General features: G+C 46.8%; 1 protein-coding gene across 1 annotated transcript in view; it reads left to right on the top strand.

Annotated features, from left to right (window-relative positions):
* Sv2c (synaptic vesicle glycoprotein 2C) overlaps positions 1–8,658 on the top strand; it is a 194,868-nt gene that overhangs the window by 178,885 nt on the left and 7,325 nt on the right. The window lies entirely within an intron of this gene.

Below are 8,658 nucleotides of genomic sequence, written 5' to 3'. Positions count from 1 at the left end.
AAAGAAAGAAAGAAAGAAAGAAAGAAAGAAAGAAAGAAAGAAAGAGAAAGAAATTAATTAGCGGGACAGCTGTGAGAAGTCCCCTCACCTTCCTGGGCCTTGTTTTTCTCATCTGTGAATTAAAGGGTGAATGAGGTGCTGTGTGGGGTGTTTCAGATGTTAACTCTACCCGGTGCTGACACCCTGGAGGAGCAGTCATTCCTACCTCATTCACAGAAGAAGGCATGAGGCCTGGAAATGAAGGTGTCCAGGGTCACCTAGTCTCAGGCCCAGATGTTGTATTCAGGAGTGCCATTTTCAGGACAGGTGACAGCTGTCCCTCTCTGCTTCCGACCAGGCCTGAGGTCTGGAGTCTGTGTTCAGGAAGCTTTTCTGGAACCAGCCAGGGATGGCAGCACAGGCCTGTAATCTCAGCATTTGGAAGGCTAAGATCCAAGGATCGCAAGTTGGAGAACTGCCTGACTACAGAGTAAATTCAAGGTCAGTCTGGATGATTTAGTGATCAAAACAACAGTGACAAAAAACAAAACAACAACAGCAAAAGCCCACAAAAAACCAGAGGCTCACAGGTTATCAGACTGCGCAGCAGCATGAATGGTCCTTGACCTCAGATGAACTCCCACTTGCGCCTAGCATTCTTGGTCATTCTATTCTTCCTCACCCTGGCCCAGGTCCACTCTTTCTAGCTAGGTTTATCAGATACAGAGATAAGACACAAAGGCTCTCATTATTACCCAGGTTTCATGGGAATGTTTTATTTCGGCAGCAGCAAGCAACAGGAAGCCCCTTGACTTTAGAGGGACTTCTGAGAAGCCACTTTGAGCCTAGCAAGTTAGCTCAGCCCACACCTTGTAGGGAACTCTTTTTCCATCTGAAGGAGTGAGGAAAGTGGGCTGGTGGGGGTTCAGGCTGGCATCTAGCCTCACTGAGAAAGGTGCCACCCTCTTCAGTGAGACAGATATTTGCCATTAAGAATCAGAAAGCGGTGGAGGGAGTGGCGTGTGCTCATCAGTGGAACCCTTCACTCACGTGTGCGAGGGTCCGGGCTCAGTCTCCAGTGATCACTCATGCAGGAACAAAGAATAAGGAACTGAACTCAGTCTTCTGACTCGAGAGTTCAGACTGGCCATTTTTCTCTGAAAGAAAAAAAAAGCAAGATGGTATTTTAGCACCAGTAAACAATCGTCATCCAACGATGTCCAAATAAACAGTAATGCTTCAAAAATCTACTTCTAACATACTCAGGAGCATTCAGGAAATTGCTCACTTACTGTCACAGGCATCCTTGTGCCTCAGAGAAGGGCTCACAGTGAGCAGCTTCGAGAGCCATGCAGCCCCCTTCAGATGTAGCCAGCCGACTGGAGGCTGACTGTAGGTCGGGAGATGCCCAGCATTGCAGCAGGCAAGTGTGTGGGAGCAGTGGAGTGGGCAGAAGCCTCAATGAGAGGAGACACTGAGTTAGGTGAGAAGCCCATGGTACCTGGTAAAATAGGTAGGATGTGCGCAAAGCAGACCGAACAGGGACAGGAGCCAGAGTGGTGGTTCGTGGCTCGGAGGCCTCATGTTCTGAGGCAGTGGCAGGATTGCTTCAGGATAGCCTGGGCTACACAGAGACTGTATCTAAAAAAAACAAAACAAACCAACAAAAACCCCAGCAGCAACAACAAAACCAGAACGAAGAGATAGGAAGGAGGGGGGAGGGCAGGTTAGAATATAGTATATGGAAATTTTTAATACAAAGTGATAAAAGCAACAACAGAACAAACAAAAACGGGCACAGCTGGGTGTGGTGGCAGGTGCCCTGATCCTAGAGCTCAGGAGGCAGAGGCAGGCAGTTCTCTGAGTTCGAGGCCAGCCTGGTCTACAGAGTGAGTTCCAGGACAGCTAAGGCTACACAGAGAAGCCCTGTCTAAAAACAAACAAACAAGCAAAAGAGGAGCACACTCAGAGGAGCAGGCTTTTCCTCTTTGCTCTCTCCCCTCTTACCTCCCTCCCGGCTCAGACACAGCAGATCTCACAGCTCCTGGTCTCCATGGAGCAGCACCCTCAGCATTTCTCCTGGCTGCTCTGCACTGCTTGACATTCCCTAATGAACACAAAGTCGGTTGAGTGTTTGAGAGTGTTAATTGTCGTATCATTGGTGTTACCCCACACTTGAAAGCCTCACTAGCCAAGGGTGCAGTGAGAGTATCGATGGTTACATGCTACACAAAACATTCAAACACAAACAGCATGAGACAGAACCTCATGTGACTGATCTTTTAAAAAGAAAGCAATTGTATAAAAATCTCTGCTTGTGTTTTGCATGACTAGAAACAGGCTGAAAGGGATCCGGAGAGAAAAATGATCTGTTGGTGGAAGGGAAATGGATGTTTTCCTTTCCTTTAGTGTTTAACAGTACACCCAAGTCAGTTTTAAAACGGAAACATCCCTGGGAGGGTAACAGTGTTCTCAGTCCTGGACATACCTGTGGTCCTTTAGAACTTCTGAAAAGACCAATTCCTAGACCGCTAGAGAGCAATAAAATCAGAACCTCTGTGGGTATGGCCTTGCCATTGCTACGGAGCATTCGTGTTTGTATTTTGTTTTATGTTTTTGCTTTGAAACAGGCTATCTCTTATGTAGCTCAGGCTGGTCCTATATTTGTTTTGTATCCCAGGCTACCCTAATCTTGCCGTCCTCCTGCCACTGTTTCCCATGTGCTGGGTTATAGGCACATGCATTGCTCTTTGAAAAGATGGCATTGCTCTTTGAAAAGCTCCCAAGTGCAAGGTTGCTGTTCACAAACCTTAGATCAGTCAGCCTGCCATCCTAACCCTAGGCCGACAACAGCTGTGTTAGGGCTGGAGAGAGAGCCTATTTGGCATTAAAGAAGACTTTGGGGTGTGGGAAGGTGGACTTAGTGGGTACCGTGAGACAAGCGGGTACTGTGAGAGGCAGGGTACCCTGTCCACTAACCGTCCCAGCATGGCTGGTCCTGTTCTCATACATCCTGAGACATCTTTCCCCTCTGCATCCATCCCACGCCTGTCCAGACTCTCGTGTTATAGAATTCTTCATCCTTTGCCCCTAGTGTGTGTTTTGCCACCATCTGTCCTCGCCTGTGTGAAAGGGCCTGGCGTTCTGTAGTCAGTGCAGAAAAGAGCAGTACTCGGAGTGCAAGAGATGCTCTACTGCTTGATGCCTGGTGGGATAGTTCACACCTCTAATCTCAGCCCTAGGAAGGTGGTAGCAGTAAGATGGGGAGTTCAAGGCCACCCTAGCACCAAAACAAACAAAATTTTTAAAAAGCACTTAATGAGTGGGTGTGAAATGAATATAAATAAGCACATAGGAGAATGTGTTCACAGGAACATACTTAAGATAAATTTGCTTAACAAAGGATGTCTAGGCAAGTTAACATTATAGTTTGTGAAATCAAACAGGTTCAGTGCTACACTGAATTGACCTGGGAAACCAGCCTGTTCACAGACAAATGAAATCTATGTGCATTTCAAAGAACCCATTTCCAGATGAAGTGGTGTAGACTTGATTTAAGCACAGCCTGCACTTTTGCAAACCCCCCATTCTGAGGCTTGAATATGTTTTTATAACTTCTGTGGATCAGTTGACTATGCTGACTGGGAAAAGCTCCTTCCAGAAGCTCTGCCTAGAAGGGAGGGTACCCTTGTCCCTTTTAGCAGACAGCATCTGTGGAGGGAGCTGAACTCCACTATTCCAGACCTTGGCAAAGCCCGTCGATTACTTTTTCCCTAATAAGTTCATCTGTAGTTGGGGTAGGTATTTAGCATGTTAAAGCAAAGGCTCATTATGGCGCTGACAGGTGCCAGGCATGGCGCTAAGTCCTGCCACTCTTCGCTCTCTCCTCTTCATACAAGCAACCCTCTGCACTAAGACACGAAGAAGCTAACTGTTAGGACAATGCCAGTTTCCCTCCGTCCACATGGGGCTGGCAGTTGTCTTTTCCCAGTCTCCATTAAAACACAGAATGGGCCTGGAGAGGTGGCTCGGCACTTAAGAGCACCGACTGCTCCTTCAGAGGACCAGGTTCCAATCCCAGTGCCCAACTGTTGGCTCACAAAAGTCTGTAAGTCTAGTTCTAAGAGATTAGCCCCCTCTCCTGACTTCCTTGGGCGCTGCATACAGTGATTCACAGATACACATGCAGGTAAAATGCCCATACATATAAAATAATAAAATAAAATTTAATTTAGTTAAATGAATCATAAAACGGTGTAAGTAAACTAGAAGCCACTAAATTGTGAAACCCTCCAAAGAACCAGCCACGCTTCAGCCGCGGGGACAGGACACAGCAGAATTTGTGGGGCAAGGACAGGAGGCACCTGGGGTTAGTGTAAAGAAGTGATTTACATGTTAAAGATGTGTGTATACAATAATAGAGGACAAAGTCTTGTTGGAAAGAAGTGCAAAGGGCAGGGCTCATAGAGAGAGAACATCATTTCACTCTCCCCTTTGGATGAATCCTGGGTAAGAGGAAGTAGAAAAAAATAATACAGAGCCCAGCCTACTGCTGAGAAATCCAGTGGAGACTCCTTGATCTCCGTGTCCCTGCCCTCTAGGGGCTTTATAAGTATGGCATGACCTGCGCAGCACCCTTGCTTTAAGGAAAAGCAAAGATGGAGTGAATGAGCCCATCAGTATAGAGAAAGCAGATAGTCCCCAGGGAGACTTGCTTTGGGAATGGCTTTTCTAACAGAGCTGGGCCTCAGATGCACTGAGCATCACTCTCCCCAGATGCAGATATTTGATGGAATAATTCATACACCCAGAGAAGGGCAGGCACAACCTGCTCACACTAGATTTCACCTGGAGTACTGCGTCAGCTTGGGAAATGAAGACAGAGATTGCCAGGAAATAAGGATTTGATCTTCTCCTTTAGAATCCTCAGGTGCCAGATGCTCCCAAAGCCATCCATGCCACCCAGATGTCTCCAGAAGTTGTCCTGTCCCCAGCTCCAGTTCCAGTGATGTGAGGAGGTAGCCCTCCACATTTTATACCCTGTTCAGGGTCACAGCAGAGGGTCGTGGCTTGGTGACATATGGTTAGTCTAGCTTAGATGTAAATCCTATATGGTCATTCTGCCATCATGGCAGGGGACTGTTTTCCTTTTTCTTATCAGTGACACACACACTCTAGCTGTTTTCCCCAGCAGGAAGTGCTTTATCTTAACACCAGAAGATGAAGGTGGTAGCTCATGACAGTTTGTCAGGCAGAGGACCAAGAGAAGCCAGGGCTTGGAAGGAGGCATGGTTTGAACAAGTGATACTCAGCAGATTTTTTTAGGACAATGAAGCTGTTATTCTGACTGCGGCCATATTGTGGGGCACATTTGTCATTATCTGTTTGTCAAACCCTATAGGATGCACAATGGTCCGAGTGCGTTCCAGTGTTGATGGTGATTGTCCACTAATGATGATGTCAGTTAATGCTAGCCCATCAAAGGAGCTAGACTGAATGGGACAAGGGCTTCTGAAGGGACAGGGTTTATCTAGGGTAAGGAGTTACGTGTTAAAGACTCGCTAAGCAATCGTTGAAAACGAGGTCTGGCTAGAGAGCCGTGCAGAGGGTGGAGTTAGCAACGAGGTAGCTACGCTTCTGGCTCCTCCTGTTTGGCGATTGCTGGAAAGAAGGCGGGAAAGCATTGCTCTCCCCACCCCACCAGGGCTTTTTGGCAGTGGGCAAACTGGGTGTGGAGGACTTCTTTCTACTTGCTTTGGGGTTTGTTGCTGTCATGGCTTGCTGCTCCTTCTTAGATGTCCATGAGCCAATAAGATCTTTGGTATGACAGGTCTGGGCTCCCGAGCTCAGGGGTGAGGCAAGGTTGGAGATGTTGATCCCCATCAGTGGAGTAGCAAGAGGCTGGCTGCACAGGAACCACAGTGCATGTCTCAGATTCTGAACGCACACAGTGCAGGAAATATCGTGTATGAGCTATGAGGAACACTAGTCAAAAGCGCCCCACACTTCCAGACTGGCGGGTCAGTCACACAAAGGTGCGTACCAGCTGCTTCCTTCCGCAGCACAGAAGGGTCAGCTTCCCTGGGGGTTAAAAAAAAAAAAGTTCCCTCTGCTTTTAACTGACACTCTCGGAGTGGCCAAAACACAGCGAACTGATGGGATGTCAGAAGAAAGCTTAAGAAACTCTCATGATGTCAGTGGCAGATGTAAAATCATGAGCAAAACTGAACTTTTCTGCCCAGAAGGACACAGAAAGCCACCCATCATGTGAATACTAAACAGACGGAGATTTTTGTTTTCCACAGAATTTAAATTTGCTGCCTGAGCTGTAAGGGTGAGGCCCAGTGATAGTACCAAGCTTAGTGTGTCTGAGGCCCCGAGTTCAATTCCCGCAGAGAAAAAAAACACAGGAAAGAAGTGAGAAGAGGTTGGAGAGGGAAGGAGCAGGATGAGAAGAAAGAGGAAGAGGAAGGACCTCACATGCCCACATATCTTAGATGCCAGCAGACAACAGATCTTCAACCAAGAGCTTCAGCCCACAGTCTGATTCTCTGGAACTTAAGATCTGTCTCCCACAGAAAATTCTGATGAGGAAGTGTGTGTGTGTGTTTGTGTGTGTGTGTGTGTGTGTGTGTGTGTGTGTGTGCATGTGTTGTGCTCAAATGCACATATGAATGTAGGCAGAGGAGTGCACTGGGGGTCATCTTCTGTCATTACTCCCCAGTTGCTCTTGTCTTTCTTTCTTTCTCTCTCTCTCTCTCTAGCTGGGTCCCGGTATCCACCTTCTTTTCTCCTCCCCTGCCCCCTGCCCACAACAGTGGCGTTACAGGCATGCAAAGCCAGGCTTTTGTCACATGATAATGCTGAACACTACTAACCTGAAAGTGCTTGTGGATTTCAGACTGTAAAGCACTTTGGACTTCAAGTTTCCGGATGACTCATGTTCAGCTAGGAATGTCTATGCACATATTCCAAATGGTTCCGGCCCCACACATTGCAGACCAGGCATGATCAGGCTGTGTTTGTTTTCTAGCTGTGAGCATGAACATTAGGGATGAAAGTCTGGTAGTTCATCTTCTTGGTACCTAAAAGAGGAGGACGCACCTCTTGAAAATTCAATTGACTTTAATTATTTAAAAATCTAGTGAGCTGGGCACAGTAGTGCACACCTTTAATCTCAGCACTCAGGAGGCAGAGGAAGGCAGATCTCTGTGAGTTGGAGGCCAGCCTGGTCTACAAAGGGAGTCCAGGACAGCCAAGGTATACAGAGAAACCCTGTCTCAATAGATAGATAGATAGATAGATAGATAGATAGATAGATAGATAGATAGATAGATAAAAATCTAGCGGGTTATACTAACCTGGCAGCAAACACCTATAATCATAGTTCTCAAGGTGCTGAGGCAGGGGGATTATATGTTTGATGCTAATTAGGTCTCTGATCTTCACATCTATTTCATGGTAAGCCTGCCCATCTTAACACACACAAACATACACACTAGATGAATAAATGAAAAATAAATGAATATAAAAATTAAAATTGAGAATAATCATTTTGATAACTAATAAGAGGAAATTAAAAATAAGCCTAAAGAAATCCATTACCATATCATTGTTGTTGGGACAAAGTGGCAAAGGGACCTTGCAGTTCAGGTGTGCCACTAAGAGGCCACATCATGCCACAGACCTAATGCACGAGGCTTATTGGGCGGCAAGGGGTAGCAAAAGATGGTCTCAGAGTGAGGACACCAGACAGACTGGGAGGCAGAGAATGAGAGAGAGAAGAAGGGAGGAAGGGAGGGGGAGAGAGAGGGAGGGAGAGCATTCACCGTGATGTCCACAGGGACCTGTTAAGGGTGCTTACGTAGTTAGGGACTTAGAGAAACAGCGGAAATGTGCCGCTCCTGGTGGCAGCAGGTACGGTGTGATGATGTGAGCTCATGCTAAGGCAGACTGCTGGAGTGCCTGGCTTACAACTGTAGTTCATGCTAGAACGAAATTTGAAGCTCCTTTTATACACTAGTATCAGTGAAATTATGGACACTTATAAAACGAAATGACAAGTCATTTTTGTAATGAGGAGAGAGCCTGTTAGGTCACCCGGTCCCACTCTCTGGGGCTTTTGCCAGGGACATAGGAAGTGGTCCAGCTTCTTCCAAGGTGGGCAGAGGTGAGCTGACTCCTAAGGGAAGAGGCTTCTTGCCTGTTTTTATCTTGAGAAGATTTACATTGAGTGAAATTCACTTTTACTTAGTAGAACCTTCCAACACCCATTGGACGAAGAGAGAGCTGTTTTCTTCTGTAGCAAAATAAGAGTTACTAGAGTGGTAAGTGAGTCATCAGGAGGCTGGCCACAGCGCAGAAAGCTGGCTTCTCTGCCTCCACCTTTGCTAACAAGAATGTAATTATCTTCTCCACTGACACCCAGCACACTAAAGACCATTGAAAATATCCGCAAGGGACGTGTGGGTCTGAAGCTGGACTCCTGGGCGTCGTTGTCTTTCTTTCTTCTTTATAATTTTTAGTTCATGTCCATTAGTATTCAGTAGTGAGCTGCCATGTGGGTCCTGGGAATTGAACCTGGGTCCTCAGGAAGAGCAGCCAGTGCTCTTAACTGCTGAGCCATCTCTACACACACACACACACACACACACACACACACACACACACACACACACA

Source organism: Psammomys obesus, unplaced genomic scaffold (genome assembly GCF_907164565.1).
Source record: "Psammomys obesus unplaced genomic scaffold, mPsaObe1.curated_primary_1811, whole genome shotgun sequence".
Taxonomy (NCBI): Eukaryota; Metazoa; Chordata; class Mammalia; order Rodentia; family Muridae; genus Psammomys; species Psammomys obesus.
Note: the sequence above shows the minus strand (reverse complement) of the source record. Positions and strands in the feature narration are given on the sequence as shown.